The sequence below is a fragment of the Rhinopithecus roxellana genome, chromosome 11 (genome assembly GCF_007565055.1).
Source record: "Rhinopithecus roxellana isolate Shanxi Qingling chromosome 11, ASM756505v1, whole genome shotgun sequence".
Lineage (NCBI taxonomy): Eukaryota > Metazoa > Chordata > Mammalia > Primates > Cercopithecidae > Rhinopithecus > Rhinopithecus roxellana.
The window spans coordinates 126,847,596-126,869,212 of NC_044559.1; positions in this window are offsets into that span (position 1 = coordinate 126,847,596).

The following is a 21,617-nucleotide window of genomic DNA, read 5'->3' on the forward strand; positions in this document are numbered from 1 at the left end:
AGGCCTCAATGGTCTCCCAAATGTCCATTTACTGATTTGACAGAAAGAGTGTTTCCAACCTGGTGAATCAAAATTAGCATTAACTCTGTGAGATGAAATCACGCATCACAAAGAAGTCTCACAGATAATTCTTTCTAGTTTTTAACTAGGGATGTTTGATTTGTTTCCATAGGCCTCAATGTGCTCCAAAATGGCCCTTCACAGATCCTCCAAAAACAGTGATTCAAACCTTATGAAGCAACAGAAAGTTTTAATTCTGTGAAATGAATCTAAATATCACCAAGCTGTTTCACAGACAGCTTTTTTATAAGTTTTATCTGCAGACATTCCGTTTTTCCTCATAGGCCTTAATAGGCTCTGAAATGTCCCTTCCATGATTCTCCAAAAATACCTGTTTCCATCCTGCTTAATCAAAGGAAAGATTTATTTCTGTGAGATGAATCCACAGATAACAAAGCAATTTCACTGACAGCTTCTTTCTTGTTTTTATCTGGACATATTCAATTTTTCCCCATAGGCCTCAAAGGGCTCAAAAATTTCCCTTTGCAGATTCTCCAAAAAGAATGTTTCCAACCTGCTGAATTAAAAGAAAGGTTTAACTCTCTGAGATGAATCCACATATCACTAAGCAGTTTCACAGAAAGATTCGTTCTACTTTTTGTCTGGGGATATTCTGTTTTCCCTATAGGCCACAAAGGTCTTCCAAATGTCCCTTGCAGATTCTCCAAAAAGAGTGTTTTCAACCTGCTTAGTCAAAAGAGAGGTTTAACTCTGTGAGATGAATTTAAGCATCACAAATTCACAGATAGTTTCTTTCTAGTTTTTATCTGGGGATATTCCATTTTATTCCTGTAGACCTAAAGGGACTCAAAAATGTCCCTTCACAGATTCTCTAAAAGAATGCTTTTTACCTGCCGAATCAAAAGAAAGGTTTAACTCTGTGACATGAATCCACACATCACAAAGCAGTGTCTCCGATAGTTTCTTTCTAGTTTTTATCTGGGGATATTGGATTTTTTCCCTGTAGGCCTCAATTGACCCTCAAACGTACTATCCAAGAGCCTACAAAAAGAGTGTTTCCTACCTGCGGAATCAAAATAAAGGTTTAAGTCTGTGAAGTGAATCCACACATCACAAAAATTTTACAGACAGCTGCTTTCTAGTTTTAATATGGGGTTATTTGTTCTTCCCCCATAGGTCTCAGTGGGCTCAAAAATGTACCTTTGCAAATCCTAGAGAAAGAGTTTCCAACTTGCTGAGTCAAAAGAATGGTTAAACTTTGTGAGATGAATCAACACATCACAAAGCATTTCTCAGATAGCTTCTTGCAAGTTTTTACATGGGGATATTTCGTTAATCCCCATAGGCCTCAATGGGTTTCCAAATGACCCTTCACAGATTCTACAAAAAGAGTGTTTCCAATTTTTTGAATTAAAAGGTAGGTTTAACTCTGTCAGATGAAACCACACATCACAAAGCATTTTCTCAGATAGCTTCTTTATGGTTTTTATCCAGGGATATTCTGTTTTTGCCTATAGGCCTAAAATGAGCTCAAAAATGTCCTCTTGGATATACCAAAAAGGAGTGTTTCCAACCTATTGAATCAAAACTAAGGTTTAACTCTGTGAGATGAATCCACACATCACAAAGCAGTTTCACAGATTAATTCTTTCTAGTTTTTATCTCTGGGTGTTCTGTTTACCCCATAGGCTTGAATGGGCTCTCAAAAGTCCTTTCCCAGATATTTCAAAAAGAGTGTTTCCAACCTACTGAATTAAAAGAAAAGTTTAAATCTGTGAGATGAATCCACACATCACAAAGTAATTTCACAAATAGCTTCTGGCTAGTTTTTATCTGGGTACGTTTGATTTTTTTCTGTAGGCCTCAATGGGCTCCCAATTATTCCTTCACAGATTCTACAAAAAAAGTGCTTAACATCTACTAAATTAAAAGGAAAGTTTAACTCACTGAGATGAATCCACACATCACAAAGCAGTTTCAAAAATAGCTCTATCCTGTTTTTATCTAAGGATATTCAGTTTTTCAGTATAGTTCACAATGGGCTCCCAAAAGTCCCTTCACAGATTCTACAAAAAGAGTGTTTCCAACCTGCTGAATCAAAAGAAAGGTTTAACTCTGTGAGATGAATCCATACATCACATAGTGGTTTCATAGAAAACTTCTTCCTAGTTTTTATATCTGGATATTCATTTTTTTTTTTTTTTTGCATAGATCACAATCGGCTCCCAAATGGTCCTTCCTAGATTCCACACAGTGTTTCCAACCTGCTGAATCAAAAGAAAGGCTTATCTTTGTGAAGTGAATCCACACATCACAAAGTAGGTTCACTGATTCCTTCTTAAAAGTTTTTATCTGGGGATATTTGGTTTTTCCCCAAAGGCCTCAATGATTTCCCAAAATGCCCTTCACTGATTCTACAAAAAGAGTGTTTCTATCCTAGTGAAGAAAAAGAAAGTTTTAACTCTGTGAGATGAATTCACATATCACAAAGCAGTTTCAGAGATAGATTCTTTCTAGGTTTTTATACGTGGATATTCTGTTTTTCCTTACAGGCCTCAATGGGCTCCAAAATGTCCCATCGCAACTTCCACAAAAAACTGTTTCTCACCTGCTCAATCAAAAAAGGTTTTAACTCTGTGAGATGAATCTGCATATCACAAATAGCTTCTTTCTAGTTATTATCTGGGAATATTCACCTTTCCCCCTTAGGCCTCAAAGGACTTTGAAATTTTCTTCATGGATTCTCCAAAAGGGTGTTTCCAATTTGCTGAATCAAAAGAAAGGTTTATCTCTGTGAGATGAATCCACACATCACAAAGCAGTTTCACAGATACCTTCCTTCTAGTTTTTATCTGGGAATATTTGATTTTTCCCCATAGGCATCAATGGGCTCCCAAATGTACCATTGCAGATTCCACAAGAAAAGTGTGTCAATCTGTTGAATCAAAAGAAAGTTTTAACTCTGTGAGATGAATCCACATATCACAAAGCACTTTGACAGACAGCTTTTTTTCTAGTTTTTATCTGGAGATATTAGTTTTATCCCTATAGATTACCATGGCTCCAAAATGTCCCTCCACAGATTCCACAAAAAGAGTGTTTCAAACCTGTTGAATCAAAAGTAAGGTTTAACACTGTGAGGTGAATCCACACATCACAAAGCAGTTTTACAGATAGATATTTTCTGGTTTTTATCTGGGGATATACTGTTTTCCCCATATCCCTCAATGGGCGCTCAAATGCCCCTTCACAGATCCTCCAGAAAGAGTGTTTCCAACCTGCTGAATAAATAGACAGGCTTGACTATGTGAGATGAATCCACCCATCACAAAGCAGTTTCACAGGTAACTTATTTCTTGTGTTTATATGGGGATATTTTGTTATTCCCTATAGGTCCTTATGGCCTCCCAAATATTCCTTTACCAATTCTACAAAAAAGAGTATTTCCAACCTTCTGAATCAAAAGAAAGGTCTAAGTCAGTGAGCTGAAATCACTCATTACAAAGCGGTTGCACAGATAGCTTCTTTCCAGATTTTATCTGTGGATATTTTGTTTTTCCCCATAAATCTCAATGAGATTCGAAATAGACCTTTGCAAATTCAACAAAAAGAGAGTTTTCAATCTGCTGAATGAAAAGAAAGTTTTAACTCCATGAGATGAATACCTATATCCCAAAGCACTTTCACAGTTGGCTTCCTTCTAGTTTTCATCTGCACATATTCAGTTTTATCCTCATAGACTCCCATAGGCTCACAAATGTCCCTTCACAGATTCACCACAAAGAGTGTTTCCAACCTGTTCAATGAAAGGAAAGGTTTAACTCTTTGAAATGAATCCACACATCAAAAAGCAGTTTCACAGACGATTTCTTTCTAGTTTTTATCTGGGAATATTTCATTTTTTTGAATAGACCTCAAAGGACTCCCAAACGTCCCTTCCCACATTCTACATAAAGAGTGTTCCAACATGTGGAATCAAAGAAAGCTTTAATGATGTTAGACGAATCCACACATCACAAAGCAGTTTCACAGACAGCTTCATTCTATTTTTTAATTTGAAATATTTTGCTTTACCTTATAGTCTTCTTTGGGCTCTCAAATGTCCCATTGCAGATTCTACAAAAAGAGTGTTTTCAACCTGTTGCATCAAAATAAAGGTTTAACTCCGTGAAATGAATCACACATAACACAGCAGTTTTACAGATAGCTCCTTTCTAGTTTTTATCTGAGGAAATGCCATTTTTCTCCTTAGAACTCAATGAGCTCCCCAATGTCCCTTCACAAATTCTCCAAATAGAGTGATTCCAACTTGCTGAATCAAAGAAAAGGTTTAACTCTGTGAGTTCACACCATACATCATAAAGCAGTTTCTCAGATAGCTTCTTTACAGTTTTTATCGGGAATGTTTAGTTTTTTTTATTGGCCTCAGTGGGCTTCCAAATATCTCTTCACAGTTTCTATGAAAAGAGTGATTACAACCTGCTGAATTCAAAGAAAGGTTTAACTCTGTGAGACGATTCCACACATCACAAAGCAGTTTCACAGATAGCTTCCTTCTAATTTTTATCTGCAGATATTTGGTTTTCCGTTATAGGCCTCAATGGATTCCCAAATGTTTTTTCACAGATTCCTCAAAATTAGTGTCTCCAACTGGCTAAATAAAAGAAAGATTTAACACTGTACCTTCGCTGATGCTCCAGAAAGAGAGTTTCCAACCTGCTGAATAAATAGAAAGGTTTAACTATGTGAGATTAATCCACACATCACAAAGCAGTTTCACACATAGCTTGTTTCTAGCTTTTATATAGAAATATTCAGTTGTACTCCATAGGTCCCCATGGCCTCCCAAATGTTGCTTCACCAATTCTACAAAAACAGTGTTCCCAAGCTGCCGAATCAAAACAAAGGTTTAAGTCGGTGAGGTGAATCCACACATCACAAAGCAGTTTCACAGACAGTTTCTTTCCAGTTTTTATCTGTGGATATTAAGTTTTTCCCCATAAACCTCAATGGGCTCCAAAATGTCCCTTTCTAGATTCAGTAAAAAGTGTTTCTAACGTGCTGAATCAAAGCAAAGTTTTAACTTTGTGAGATGAATACATACATTCAAGCAATTTCATAGACACCTTCTTTCTAGTTTTTTATGAGAATATTTGGCTTATCCCTGTGGGACCCAATGGGCTGTCATATGTGCCTGCACACAATCTCCAAAGGAATGTTTCCAATCTAGAGAATTAATAGAAAGGTTTAACTCTGTGAGATAAATCCACACATCATAAAACAGTTTCACAGATAGCTTCTTTCTAGTTCTTATCAGGGGATATTCGTTTTTGTTTTTTTCCCGCATAGGCCACAATGGACTCTGAAATGCCTCTTCACAGATTAACTGAAAAGAGTGTTTCTACCCTACAGAATAAAAAGAAAGGTTTAACACTATAAAATGATCCAAACATCACAAAACACTTTCACAGATAGCTATTTCCTAGTTTTCATCTGGAGATATTTGTTTTTTCCCTATAGGCCTCAGTGGGCTCCCAAATGTCCCTTCATAGATTCTACAAAAAGTGTGTTTCCAATCTGCTCAATCAAAAGAAAGGTTTAAAGTTTCGAGATGAATCCCCCCCATGACAAAGCAGTTTCACAGATACCCTCTTTGTAGTTTTTATCTGGGGATATTCGGTTTATCCTCACAGGCCTGAAAGGACTCCCAAACGTCTTTTCAGAGATTCTACCAAAAGAGTATTTTCAACCTGCAGAGTCAACAACAACGCGGAAATTTGAGAGATGCATCCACGCATCACAAAACAGTTTAACAGATATGTTCTGTCTAGTTTTTACCTGGAAATATTTCTTTTTTTTTTTTTTTAGTATTAATCTTTTAAATATATATATATATTTATTATACTTTAAGTTCTAGGGTACATGTGCATAACGTGCAGGTTTGTTACATATGTATACTTGTGCCATGTTGGTGTGCTGCACCCATCAACTCGTCAGCACCCATCAATTCATCATTTATATCAGGTATAACTCCCAATGCAATCCCTCCTCCCTTCCCCCTCCCCATGATAGGCCCCGATGTGTGATGTTCCCCTTCCCGAGTCCAAGTGATCTCATTGTTCAGTTCCCACCTATAAGTGAGAACATACGGTGTTCGGTTTTCTGTTCTTGTGATAGTTTGCTAAGAATGATGGTTTCCAGCTGCATCCATGTCCCCACAAAGGACTCAAATTCATCCTTTTTCATGGCTGCATAATATTCCATGGTGTACATGTGCCACATTTTCTTAATCCGGTCTGTCACTGATGGACATTTGGGTTGATTTCAAGTCTTTGCTATTGTGAATAGTGCCGCAATAAACATACGTGTGCATGTGTCTTTATAGCAGCCTGATTTATAATCCTGTGGGTATATACCCAGTAGTGGGATGGCTGGGTCATATGGTACATCTAGTTCTAGATCCTTGAGGAATTGCCATACTGTTTCCATAATGGTTGAACTAGTTTACAATCCCACCAACAGTGTAAAAGTGTTCCTATTTCTCCACATCCTCTCCAGCACCTGTTGTTTCCTGACTTTTTAATGATTGCCATTCTAACTGGTGTGAGATGCTATCTCACTGTGGTTTTGATTTGCATTTCTCTGATGGCCGGTGATGATGAGCATTTTTTCATGTGTCTGTTGGCTGTATGAATGTCTTCTTTTGAGAAATGTCTGTTCATATCCTTTGCCCACTTTTTGATGGGGTTGTTTGTTTTTTTCTTGTAAATTTGTTTGAGTTCTTTGTAGGTTCGGGATATTAGCCCTTTGTCAGATGAGTAGATTGCAAAAATTTTCTCCCATTCTGTAGGTTGCCTGTTCAATCTGATGGTAGTTTCTTTTGCTGTGCAGAAGCTCTTCAGTTTAATTAGATCCCATTTGTCAATTCTGGCTTTTGCTGCCATTACTTTTGTTGTTTTAGACATGAAGTCTTTGTCCATGCCTATGTCCTGAATGGTACTACCTAGGTTTTCTTCTAGGGTTTTTATGGTATTAGGTCTAACATTTAAGTCTCTAATCCATCTTGAATTAATTTTCGTATAAGGAGTAAGGAAAGGATCCAGTTTCAGCTTTCTACTTATGGCTAGCCAATATTCCCAGCACCATTTATTAAATAGTGAATCCTTTCCCCATTTCTTGTTTCTCTCAGGTTTGTCAAAGATCAGATGGCTGTACATGTGTGGTATTATTTCTGAGTACTCTGTTCTGTTCCCTTGGTCTATATCTCTCTTTTGGTACCAGTACCATGCTGTTTTGGTTACTGTAGCCTTGTCGTATAGTTTGAAGTCAGGTAGCGTGATGCCTCCAGCTTTGTTCTTCAGACTTAGGATTGGCTTGGCAATGCAGGCTCTTTTTTGGTTCCATATGAACTTTAAAGCAGATTTTTTCCAATTCTGTGAAGAAACTCATTGGTAGCTTGATGGGGATGGCATTGAATCTATAAATAACCTTGGGTAGTATGGCCATTTTCATGATATTGATTCTTCCTATCCATGAGCATGGTATGTTCTTCCATTTGTTTGTGTCCTCTTTGATTTCACTGAGCAGTGGTTTGTAGTTCTCCTTGAAGAGGTCCTTTACATCCCTTGTAAGTTGGATTCCTAGGTATTTTATTCTCTTTGAAGCAATTGTGAATGGAAGTTCATTCCTGATTTGGCTCTCTGTTTGTCTGTTACTGGTTTATAGGAATGCTTGTGAGTTTTGCACATTAATTTTGTATCCTGAGACTTTGCTGAAGTTGCTTATCAGCTTAAGGAGATTTTGGGCTGAGACAATGGGGTTTTCTAAATATACAATCATGTCATCTGCAAACAGGGACAATTTGACTTCTTCTTTTCCTAACTGGATACCCTTTATTTCTTTTTGTTGTTGTTGTTGAGACAGAGTCTCGCTCGTCGCCCAGGCTGGAGTGCAGTGGCCGGATCTCAGCTCATTGCAAGCTCCGCCTCTCGGGTTTATGCCATTCTCCTGCCTCAGCCTCCTGAGTAGCTGGGACTACAGGCGCCCGCCACCTCGCCTGGCTAGTTTTTTGTATTTTTTAGTAGAGACGGGGTTTCACCGTGTTAGGCAGGATTGTCTCAGTCTCCTGACCTCGTGATCCGCCTGTATCAGCCTCCCAAAGTGCTGGGATTACAGGCTTGAGCCACCGCGCCCAGCCAATACCCTTCATTTCTTTCTCTTGCCTGATTGCCCTAGCCAGAACTTCCAACACTATGTTGAATAAGAGTGGTGAGAGAGGGCATCCCTATCTTGTGCCAGTTTTCAAGGGGAATTTTTCCAGTTTTTGCCCATTCAGTATGATATTGGCTGTGGGTTTGTCATAAATAGCTCTTATTATTTTGAGGTACGTTCCATCTACACCGAATTTCCTGAGCGTTTTTAGCATGAAGGGCTGTTGAATTTTGTCAAAAGCCTTTTCCGCATCTATTGAGATAATCCTGTGGTTCTTGTCTTTGGTTCTGTTTATATGCTGGATTACGTTTATTGATTTGCATATGTTGAACCAGCCTTGCATCCCAGGGATGAAGCCCACTTGATCATGGTGGATAAGCTTTTTGACGTGCTGCTGAATTTGGTTTGCCAATATTTTATTGAGGATTATTGCATTGATGTTCATCAGGGATATTGGTCTAAAATTTTGTTTTTTTGTTGTGTCTCTGCCAGGCTTGGGTATCAGGATGATGTCGGCCTCATAAAATGAGTTATGGAGGTCTCCCTCTTTTTCTATTGATTGGAATAGTTTCAGAAGGAATGGTACCAGCTCCTCCTTGTACCTCTGGTAGAATTCAGCTGTGAATCCATCCGTTCCTGGACCTTTTTTGGTTGGTAGGTTATTAATTATTGTCTCAATTTCAGAGCCTGCTATTGGTGTATTGAGGGATTCAACTTCTTCCTGGTTTAGCCTTGGGAGAATGTAAGTGTCCAGGAAATTATCCATTTCTTCTAGATTTTCCAGTTTATTTTCATAGAGGTGTTTAGAGTATTCTCTGATGGTAGTTTGTATTTCTGTGGGGTCGGTGGTGATATCCCCTTCATCATTTTTTATTGCGTCTATTTGATTCTTCTCTCTTTTCTTCTTTATTAGTCTTGCTAGTGGTCTATCCATTTTGTTGATTTTTTCAAAAAACCAACTCCTGGATTCATTGATTTTTTGGAGGGTTTTTTGTGTCTCTATCTCCTTCAGTTCTGCTCTGAACTTAGTTATTTCTTGCCTTCTGCTAGCTTTTGAATGTGTTTGCTCTTGCTTCTCCAGTTCTTTTAATTGTGATGTTAGAGTGTCAATTTTAGATCTTTCCAGTTTTCTCTTGTGGGCATATAGTGCTATAAATTTCCCTCTACACACTGCTTTAAATGTGTCCCAGAGATTCTGGTATGTTGTATCTTTGTTCTCATTGGTTTCAAAGAACATCTTTATTTCTGCCTTCATTTCGTTATGTACCCAGTAGGCATTCAGGAGCAGGTTATTCAGTTTCCATGTAGTTGAGCGGTTTTGATTGAGTTTCTTAGTCCTGAGTTCTAGTTTGATTGCACTGTGGTCTGAGAGACAGTTTATTATAATTTCTGTTCTTTTGCATTTGCTAAGGAGTGCTTTACTTCCAATTATGTGGTCAATTTTGGAATAAGTGCGATGTGGTGCTTGGAAGAATGTATATTCTGTTGATTTGGGGTGGAGAGTTCTATAGATGTCTATTAGGTCCGCTTGGTGCAGAGATGAGTTCAATTCCTGGATATCCCTGTTAACTTTCTGTCCCGTTGATCTGTCTAATATTGACAGTGGAGTGCTGAAGTCTCCCATTATTATTGTATGGGAGTCTAAGTCTCTTTGTAAGTCTCTAAGGACTTGCTTCATGAATTTGGGTGCTCCTGTATTCGGTGCATATATATTTAGGATAGTTAGCTCTTCCTGTTGAATTGATCCCTTTACCATTATGTAATGGCCTTCTTTGTCACTTTTGATGATTGATGGTTTAAAGTCTATTTTATCAGAGACTAGGATTGCAACCCCTGCTTTTTTTCGTTCTCCATTTGCTTGGTAGATCTTCCTCCATCCCTTTATTTTGAGCCTATGTATATCTCTGCATGTGAGATGGGTCTCCTGAATACAGCAGACTGATGGGTCTTGTCTCTTTATCCAGTTTGCCAGTCTGTGTCTTTTAATTGGAGCATTTAGTGCATTTACATTGAAGGTTAATATTGTTATGTGTGAACTTGATCCTGCCATTATGATATTAACTGGTTATTTTGCTCGTTAGTTGATGCAGTTTCTTCCTAGCCTCGATGGTCTTTACATTTTGGCATGTTTTTGCAATGGCTGGTACTGGTTGTTTCTTTCCATGTTTAGGGCTTCCTTCAGGGTCTCTTGTAAGGCAGGCCTGGTGGTGACAAAATCTCTAAGCATTTGCTTATCTGTAAAGGATTTTATTTCTCCTTCACTTATGAAACTTAGTTTGGCTAGATATGAAATTCTGGGTTTAAAATTCTTTTCTTTAAGAATGTTGAATATTGGCCCCCACTCTCTTCTGGCTTGTAGAGTTTCTGCTGAGAGGTCTGCTGTTAATCTGATGGGCTTCCTTTGTGGGTAACCCGACCTTTCTCTCTGGCTGCCCTTAAGATTTTTTCCTTCATTTCAACTTTGGTGAGTCTGGCAATTATGTGTCTTGGAGTTGCTCTTCTCGAGGAGTATCTTTGTGGTGTTCTCTATATTTCCTGAATTTGAATGTTGGCCTGCCCTACTAGGTTGGGGAAGTTCTCCTGGATGATGTCCTGAAGAGTGTTTTCCAACTTGGTTCCAGTTTCCCCGTCACTTTCAGGCACCCCAATCTGACGTAGATTTGGTCTTTTTACATAATCCCATACTTCTTGCAGGCTTTCTTCATTTCTTTTTCTTCTTTTTTCTTTTGGTTTCTCTTCTCGCTTCATTTCATTCATTTGATCCTCAATCGCTGATACTCTTTCTTCCAGTTAATCGAATGAGTTACTGAAGCTTGTGGATTTGTCACGTATTTCTCGTGTCATGGTTTTCATCTCAGTCATTTTGTTTATGACCTTCTCTGCATTAATTATTCTAGCTATCAATTCTTCCACTCTTTTTTCAAGATTTTTAGTATCTCTGTGCTGGATATGTAATTCCTCCTTTTGCTCTGAGAAGTTTGATGGACTGAAGTGTTCTTCTCTCATCTCGTCAAAGTCATTCTCTGACCAGCTTTGATCCGTTGCTGGCAATGAGCTGTGCTCCTTTGCAGGGGGTGATGTGCTCTTATTTTTTGAATTTCCAGCTTTTCTGCCCTGCTTCTTCCCCATCTTTGTGGTTTTATCTACCTCTGGTCTTTGATGATGGTGACGTAGTAATGGGGTTTTGGTACAGGTGTTCTTCCTGTTTTATAGTTTTCCTTCTAATAGTCAGGACTTTCAGCTGTAGGTCTGTCGGAGATTGCTTGAAGTCCACTCCAGACCCTGTTTGCCTGGGTATCAGCAGCAGAGGCTGCAGAAGATAGAATACTGCTGAACAGCGAGTATACCTGCTTGATTCTTACTTTGGAAGCTTCCTCCCAGGGGTGTACTCCACCCTGTGAGGTGTGGGATGTCAGACTGCCCCTAGTGGGGGATGTCTCCCAGTTAGGCTACTCAGGGGTCAGGGACCCACTTGAGCCAGCAGTCTTTCCTTTTTCAGATCCCTACCTCCATTTTGGGAGATCCACTGCTCTCTTCAAAGCTGTCAGACAGAGCCGTTTGCGTCTGGGCAGGTTTCTGCTTCTTTTGTTGTTGTTGTTGTTTATCTGTGCCCTGTCCCCAGAGGCGGAGTCTACAGAGACAGGCAGGTTTCCTTGAGCTGCTGTGAGCTCCACCCAGTTCGAGCTTCCCAGTGGCTTTGTTTACCTACTTAAGCTTCAGCAGTGGCGGGCACCCCTCCCCCAGCCTCGCTGCTGCCTTGTGGTTAGATCGCAGATTGCTGTGCTAGCAATGATGGAGGCTCCGTGGCTGTGGGACCCTCCCGGCCAGAGGTGGGTATTATCTCCTGGTGTGCCCGTTGCTTAAAGCACTGTATTGTGGTGGGAGTTACCTGATTTTCCAGGTGTTGTGTGTCTCAGTTCCCCTAGCTTGGAAAAGGGATTCCATTCCCCGTTACGCTTCCCAGGTGAGGAGATGCCTCGCCCTGCTTCAGCTTTTGCTGGTCGGGCTGCAGTAGCTGACCAGCACCAATTTTCTCACACTCCCTAGTGAGATCACCCCAGTACCTCAGTTGAAAATGCAGAAATCACCAGTCTTCCAAAATATTTCGTTTTACTCCTAGACAGCAATGTTCTCCAAAATGTCTCTTCACACATTCCACATAAAGAATGTTTCCAACCTGCTAAATCAAAAGAAAATTTTACCTCTGTGAGATTAATCCACACATCACAAAACAGTTTCACAGAAAACTTCTTTCTAGTTTTTATCTGGGCATATTCCGTTTTTCTCCACAGGCTTCAATGGGCTTCCAAATGTCCCTTCACAGATTCTACAAAAAGAGTGATCAAACCCACTGACTCTAAAAGAAAATTTTAATTCTGCAAGATGAATCTGTGGATTCACAAGGCAGTTACTTCACAAGGCAGTTTCACAGATATCTTCTTTTTAGTTGTTATCTAGGGATATTCAGGTTTTTTTCCCCTAGGCCTCAATTGACTCGAAAATGTCTCTTCACAGATTTTCCAAACAGACTTTTTCCAACCTGTTGAATCTATTAAAACGTTTAACTCTGTAAGATGAATCCACACATCACAAGCAGTTTCACAGATAGCTTTTTTCTAGTTTTTATCTGTGGATATTCTGTTTTTCCCCATAGGCCTCAATGAGTTCCCTAGTGTCCCTTTGCACATTGTACAAAAGGAGTGTTTCCAATCTGCTGAATCAAAAAACAGGTTTTCCTCTGTGAGATGGATCCACACATCACAAAGTTGTTTCACAGATGACTTCTTTCTCGTTTCTATCTGGGGATTTTCAATTTTTTCCCTAGGCTTCATTGGGCTCCCATATATTTCTTTGCAGACTGTGTAAAAAGAGTGTTTCCAAGCTGCTAAATCAAAAGAAAGTTTAATATGTGAGATGAATACACAAATCGCAAAGCAAGTTCACTGGGAAATGCCTTCTAGTTTTTATCTGGGGATATTCAATTTTGCCCCATAAACCTCAATGAGCTTCCAAATATCCTGTGCAGATTCTCCAAAAGGAGCGTTTCCAATCTGCTGAATCAAAAGAAAGGTTAACACTGTGAGATGAATCCACGCATCACAAAGCAGTCTCACAGATAGCTTCTTTCTAGTTTTTATCTAGGGGCATTTCGTTTTTTCTCACAGTGCTCAATGGGCACCGAAATGAACCTTTGTAGATTCTCCAATAAGAGTGTTTGCAACATGCTGAATCAAAAGAAAGGTTTACCTCTGTGAGAAGAATCTTCACATCACAAAGCACTTTCACAGATAGCTTCTTTCTACTTTTTATCTGGAGATGATAAGGTTTTCCCCATAGACCTCAATGGGCTACAAAATGTCCCATTGCAGATTGTCTAGAAGGAGTGTTTTCAACCTGCTGAATGCAAAGAAAGCTTTAACTCTTTGAGATGAATCTACACATCACAAAGCTGTTTTACAGATAGCTTCATTCTAGTTTACATCTGGGGATTTTAAATTTTTTCCCTAGGCCTCATTGTGCTCCCAAATGTTTCTTCATAGATTCTCTAAAAAGAGTGTATCCAACCTGCTAAATCAAAATGAGACTGTGAGATGAATCCATAAATAACAAAACAGTTTCACTTGTAGCTACCTTCTTGGTTTTATATGGGGATATTCAATTTCGCCCCATAAACTCAATGCGCTTTCAAATGTCCCTTTGCAGATTTTCCAAAAGGTGTGTTTCCAACCTGCTGAATCCAAAGAAAGATTTAACTCTGTAAGGTGAATTCATGCATCACAAAGCAGTTTCACAGATAGCTTATTTCTAATTTTTATTTGGGTCTATTTGGTTTTTCCCCACCGGGCTCGAAGGGCTCCAAAATGAACCTCCACAGACTCTCCAATAAGACTGTTTGCAACCTGCTGGATCAGAAGAAAGGTTTACCTCTGTTAGATGAATATTCACATCAGAAAGCAGTTTCAAATATAACTTCTTTCCAGTTTTTGTCTGGGGATATTTGGTTTCTCCCCATAGGCCTAAAAGGGCTACAAAATGTCCCTTTGCAGATTGTTTAGAAAGAGTGTTTCCACCCTGATGAATAAAAAGAAAGCTTAAACTATGTGGGATGAATCTACACGTCGCAAAGCAGTCTCACAGATAACTTCTTTCTAGTTTTTACCTGGGGATATTCAGATTCTCTCCATAGTTCTCAATGGGCTCCCAAATATCCCTTCACAGATTCTAGAAAAAGAGTGTTTTGAACAGTCTCAAACCAAAGGAAAACTTTAACTCTGTTATATGAATCCACACATCACAAAGCAGTTTCAGAGATAGATTCTTTCTAGTTTTTATCTGGTGATATTCGATTTTTCCTTAGGTACTAATGGGCTCCAAAATGTCTCTTGGCAGATTCTCCAAAAACGGCGTTTCTGAACTGCTGAATCAATAAAATCATTTAACTCTGTAAGATGAATCCACACATCACAAAGCAGTTTCTTGGATAATTTCTTTTGAGTTTTTATCAGTGGATATTCAGTTTTTTTCCATGGGCCTCAATGGACTCTCAAATGGCCCTTTGAAGATTCTCCAAAAAGAGTGTTTCCAAACTGCTGAATGAAAAGAAAAATTTTACTCTTTGAGATGAATCCAAACATCACAAAGTAGTTTCATACATAGCTTCTTTCTAGTTTTTAATTGGGGATATTTGGTTTTCCTACATAATCCTCAATTGCCTGCCAAATGTCCCTTCACAGACTCTAGAAAAAGAGTGTTTTGAACCTGCTGAATCAAAAGAAAACTTTATGAGATGAATCCACACATTACAAAGTACTTTCACAGATGACTACTTTCTAATTTTTATCAGGGGATATTCAGGTTTTCCCCTAGGCATCATTGGGCTCTAAAAAGCCTTTTTGCAGATTCTCCAAAAAGAGTGTTTCCAACTTGCTGAATCAATAGAAACCTTTAACTCTGTAAGATGAATGCACACATCAAAAAGCAGTTTCACAGAGAGCTTCTTTCTAGTTTTTTTCTGTGGATATTTGATCTTTTCCCATGGGTCTCAATGGGCTCTCAAAAGTCCCCTTGCAGATTGTAAAAACAAAAAAAAAGAGTGTTTCCAAGTTGCAGCATCAAAATAAAGGTTTAATTCTTTGAGGTGAATCCAAACTTCACAAAACAGTTTCACAGATAGCTACTTTTTAGTTTTTCTCTGGCAATATTCGGTTTTGTTCCATACGCCTCATTCACTCCAAAGTGCCTCTTCATAGATTCTCCAAAAAGAGCATTTCTAACCTACTGAATCAAAAGAGAGGTTTAACTCTGTGAGATGAATTTACACATTACAAATCAGTTTCACATAGCCTCTTTCTTGTTTTTACCTGCAGGTATTTGATTTTACCACATACGCCTTAATGGGCTCACAAATATCCCTTTGCAAGTTCTCCAAAAACAGTGTTTACAACCTGCTGAATCAAATAAAATGTATAACTCTGGGAAATGAATCCAATCATCACAAGCAGATTCACAGATAGCTTCTTTTAATTTCCTATCTGGGTATATTTAGTTTTTCCACATAGACCTCAATGCGTTCCCAAATGTCTCTTCTCAGATTCTCCAAAGATAGTGTTTCGAACCTGTTGAATCAAAAGAAAGTTTTAACTCTGTGAGATGAATGCACACATCACAAAGTAGTTTCACAGATAGCTTCTTTCTCATTTTTATCTGCCACTACTCTGTTTTTCTTCATCAATCCCAATGGACCCCCAAATGTCCTTTTACAGATTCTCCATAAAGAGTGTTTCCAACCTGCTGAAGAAAAAGAAAGGATTAACTGTGAGATGAATCCACACTTCTCAAAGCAGTTTCACAGAAATATTTTCTCTAGTTTTTATGTTGGGGTATTCCTTTTTATTCCAAGGCACCAATGGACTCCCAAATGTTTTTCACAGATTCCCCAAAAAGAGGGTTTCCAACATGCTGAATCAAAAGAAAGATTTAAAACTATGAGTTGAACCCACATATCACAAACAGTTTCACAGAAGGCTTCTGCCTAGTTTTTATCTAAGGATATTCTGTTTTTCTTCATAGGCCCCAATGGGCTCCAACAAGATTTTTTGCAGATTCTCCAAAATGGTTTTTCCAACCAGCTGAGTCAAAAGAAAGATTTAATTCTGCGAGATGAATCCACACATCACAAAGCAGTTTCACAGATAGTTTCTTTACAGCTTTTATCTGTGGATTTTTCCCCCCATAGGCCTCAATGGGCTCCCAACATCCCTTTGCAGATTCTCCAAAAAGAGTTTTTCCAACCTGCTGAACCAAAAGAAATGTTTAACTCTATGAGATGAATCAACACATCAAAAAGTAGTTTGTCATACAGCTTCTTTGTAGTTTTTGTCCGATGATATTCAGTTTTTATGCATAGGCCTGCAAAGGTCTTACAAATGTCCCTTAGCAGATAATCCACAAAGAGTGTTTGGATTCTGCTGAGTCAAAAGATTGGGTTAACTCTGTGAGATGAATCCAAACATCACAAAACAGTTTCACAGAAAGCTTCTTTCAAGTTTTTATCTGGGAACATTTCATTTTCCCCCATAGGTCTCAATGGTCTCCCAAATGTCCCTTCACAAATTCTCCAAAAAGAATATTTACGATTGGCTGAATCAAAAGAAAGATTTAAATCTGTGACATGAATTCACAAATCACAAAGCAGTACTTCAGATAGCTTCTTTCTAGATATTTCTGGGGACATTCATTTTTTTCCCACAGGCCTCAATGGGCTCCCAAATGTACTTTTGGAGATTCTACTAAAAGAAAGTTTCCAGTCTGCTGCATCAAAAGAAATGCTTAAGGCTGGGAGATGAATCCATACATCAGAAAGTAGTTTCACAGATAACTTCTTTCTAGTTTATATCTGGTGATATTCTGTTTTTCCTTATAGACCTCAATGGGTTTCCAAATGTCCCTTCACCGACCCTAGAAAAAGAGTGTTTCTAAGCTGCTGAATGAATAAGTCTGTGAGATGGATCCACACATCACAAAGCAGTTTCACAGATAGTTTCCTTTTAGTTTTTTTCTGGGGTTATTCTATGTAACTCCATGAGCTTCAGTGGGCTCTCAAATGTCTCTTCACAGATTCTCCAAAAAGTGTTTCCAACATACTGAATAAAAAGAAAGGTTTAACTGCTGAATGAACACACAGGTTTAACTCTGATGAATCCACACATCAAAAAGCAGTTTCATAGATAGTTTCTTTCTGGTTTTTATCTGGGGATATTCAGATTTTTCCACTTAGGCCTTTCTGGGCTCCTAAATGTCCCTCCACTGAATCTGTAAAAAGAGTGTTTGCAACCTGCTGAATCAAAAGGAAGGTTTAACACTGAGGTATCAATCTGCACATCACAAAGCAGTGTCACAGATAGCTTGTTTCTAGTTTTTATCTTGGGATATTTGGGTTTTCCCCCATAGACCGTAATGGGCTTCCAAATGTCTATTCGCTGATTCTCCAAAATCAGTGTTTCCAACCTGCTGAATCAAAAGAAAGTTTTATTTTTATGAGATGAGTCCACCTTTTACAAAGCAGTTTCACAAATAGCTTCTTTGTAGTTTTTATGTAAGGATGTTCAGTTTTTCCCCATTGTTCTCAAAGGGCTCCCAAATGTCCTTTTGTAGATTCTCAAAAAGGGTGTTTCCAATCTGAAGAATCAAAAGAAAAATTTTACTTTGTGAGATGAATCCACACATCCCAAAGCAGTTTGACTGATAGCTACTTTGCAGTTTTGATGTGGGAATTTTCAGCTTTTTTCCATAGGACTCCTTGGGCTCCCAAGTGTCCCTTTGCAGAATCTGCAAAAAGAGTGTTTCCACTCTTTAAAGAAAGGTTTAACTCTGTGAGATGAACCCACACATCAGAAAGCAGTTTTTCAGTTAGTTTCTTTCTAGTTTTTATCTGGGGATATTTGGTTTTTCCCCATAGACCTCAATGGACTATGAAATGTCCCTTCAAGAATCTCCAATTAGAGTGTTTATAACCTGCTGCATTGAAAGAAAGATTTCAATCTGTGAGATGAATCCACATATCACAAAGCAGTTTCACACATAGTTTCTTTTTAGTTTTATCTGGGGATATCCAGTTTTTTCCCTAGGCCTGAATGGGCTCCCAATATCCCTTTGCTGATTCTACAAAAATAGGGTTTCCAACCTGCTTAATCAAAAGAAAAATTAAACTCTATGATATGTATCCTAACATCAGAAATCAGTTTCTCAGATAGATTCTTTCTAGTTTTTATCTGGGGATATTCATTTTCTCCACATAGGTCTTTTTGAGTGCCCAAATGTCCCTTTGCAGATGCTCCAGAAAGAGTATTTCCAACCTGAAGAATCAAAAGAAATGTTTTACTCTCCGAGATGAATCAACAAATTGGAAGGCACTTTCACAGATAGCTTCTTTCTAGTTTTGATAGGAAAATATTAGGTTTTTCCCTTAACGTCTATGGTCTCCCAAATGTCCCTTTGTAGATTCTATGAAAAGAGTGTTTCTATCCCGTTGAATCAAAAGAAAGGTTTAACTTTGTGAGATGAATCCACACATCACAAGTCAGTTTCACAGATAGCTTCTTTCTAGTTTATATCTGGAAATGTCATTTCTTTTTCCATAAGCCATGATGGCTCCAAAATACCTCTTTGTAGATTGTACAAAAAGAGTATTTCCTACCTGCTGAATCAAAAGCAAGATTTACATTTATGAGATGAATGCACAGATCACAAAGCAGTTTACCAGAGATCTTCTTTGTCATTTTTATCTGGGGATATTCAGTTTTTTCCCCATAGGCTTCAATGACCTTCCAAATTTCCCTGCACACTTTCCAATAAAAAGCTGTTTCCAACCTGCTGAATTAAAAGAAACGTTTACCTCTGTGAGCAGAATCCACACATCACAAAGCAGTTTCACAGAAAGCTTATTTCTAGTTTTTATCTGAGGAAATTTGAATTTTCCACATAGTCCTCAATGGGCTCCGAAATGTCCCTTTGCAGATTCTCCAAAAATAGCATTTCCAACCTGCTGAATCTAAAGGAAGGTTTAACTCTGCAAGATGAACCCAAACATCACAAGGCAGTTTTACAGATAGTTTTTTGTAGTTTTTATCTGGGGATATTCTGTTTTTCTTTTTTGGCCTCAATGGGCTCTTAAATGTCCCTTCACAGATACTCCAAATAGAGTGTTTCCAGCATACTGAATCAAAAGTAAGCTTTTACTCTGTGAGATGCATCCACATATAATAATGTAGTTTCAGAGATGGATTTTTTTTCTACTTTTTATCTGGGAATATTCAGGTTTTCACCAAAAGCCCCAATGGGTTCCATAATATCCCTTCACAGATTCTCCAAAAAGGGTGTTTCCAACCTGTTGAATCAAAAGAAAAGTTTAAGTCTCTGAGATGAATCCACACATCACAAAGAAGTTTCACAGATAGCTTCTTTCTAGATTTTCTCTGGTGATATTCTGTTTTTCCCAATAGACCTCAATGGGCTATCAAATGTCCCTTTACTGATTCTCCAGAAAGAGTATTCCAACGTGTTGAATCAAAAGAAAGGTTGAAGTCTCTGGGATGAATCCATACATAACAAATCATTTTCACAGAATGCTTCTTTCTACTTTTTATATGGGGATATATATATTTTTTTCAAATAGGCTTCCATGAGCTACAAAATGTCCCTTCACAGAATCTAAAAAAAGAGTGTTTCCAACATGCTGAATCAAAAGAAATGTTGAACTCTGTGAGATAAATACAGATATCACAAAGCAGTTTCACAGATACCTTCTTTCTAGCTTTTATCTTGGTATACTCAGGTTTTTCTTACAGGCCTCAATGGGCTCCAAAATGTCCCACCAGGGATTCTCCAAAAAGAGTGTTTTCAACCTGCTGAATCAAAAGAAAGGTTTGAATCTGTGAGATAAATCCACACATCACAAAGCATTTTCACAGAAAGCTTTTTACTAGTTTTTATCTGAAAATAATCAATTTTTCACCATAGACCTCGATGGGCTCCCAAATTTCCCTTTGCAGAATCTCAAAAAAGAGTGTTTCCATCCTGCTGAATCAAAAGAAAGGTTTAACTATGTGATATGAATCCACACATCACAAAGCAATTCCACAGGTAGCCTCTTTCTATTTTTTTATCTGGGAATATTCAGTAAAGCCATTTCAGATAGATTCTTTGTAGTTTTTATCTGTGGATATTCAGTTTTTCCCCATAGGAGTCTTTGAGACTTTCCCGTATACCCCTTTGTGTAATTTTTTTAAAAAAGTGTTTCAAACCTGCTGAATGAAAGGAAACGTTTAACACTGTTAGATAAATCCCCACACCACAAAGCCACTTCACAGATAGCTTCTTTGTTGATTTTACCTGGGCATAGTCAATTTTACAAAATAGACTTCAATGGGCTACAGATAGTCCCTTTGCAGATTCTCCAAAAAAAAGGTTTATAACCTGCTGAATCAAATGAAAGATTTCAATCTGTGAGATGAGCCTACATACCACAAAGTAGTTTCACAGATAGCTTCTTTCTATTTCTTTCTGGGGCTATTCCTTTTTTCCCCCTAGGCCTCAAAGGGTAGCCAAGTGTCCCTTCACAGTTTCTATAAAAACAGTAATTCCAACCTGTTGAATCAAAGGAAAGGATTAACAAAGTGAGATGAATGCTCACATCATAAAGCGGTTTCTTAAATAGCTTCTTTCTAGTATTTATCTGGCTATATATACTTTTTTTTCCAGAAACCTGAATGGGCTCTTAAATGTCCTTTCAGAGATTCTACAAAAAGAGTGATTACAACTGAGCTTCTTTCTAGTATTTATCTGGTAATATTAGTTTCTTTTTCCAGAAACCTCAATGGACTCTTAAATGTCCTTTCAGAGATTCCACAAAAAGAGTGATTCCAACCTGCTGAATCAAAAGAAAGGTTTACTGGGGATATTTGCCTTTTCATTTTACACCTCAATGATTTCCCAAATGTCCCGTCATAAATTGTACAAAAACAGTGTTTCCAAACTGTTGAATCAAAAGAAAAATTTAACTCTGTGAGATGAACCCACATATCACAAAGCAGTTTCGTAGATAGCTTCTTTCTAGTTTTTTTCTGCAGATATTCCCTTTATCACCCTAGGCCTCAAAGAGCTCCCAAATGTCCATTCACAGATTCTACAAAAACAGTGTTTACAAACTGCTGAATCAAAAGAAACACTTAACTCTGTAAGAGGAATCTTCACATCACAAAGTAGTTTCACAAATAGCTTCTTTCTATTTTTTTAATCTGGAGATACTCACTTTTTCACCATGGGCCTCAATGCTTTCCAAAATGTCCCTTTGCAGATTCTACAAAAACAGTGTTTCCAAACTGCTG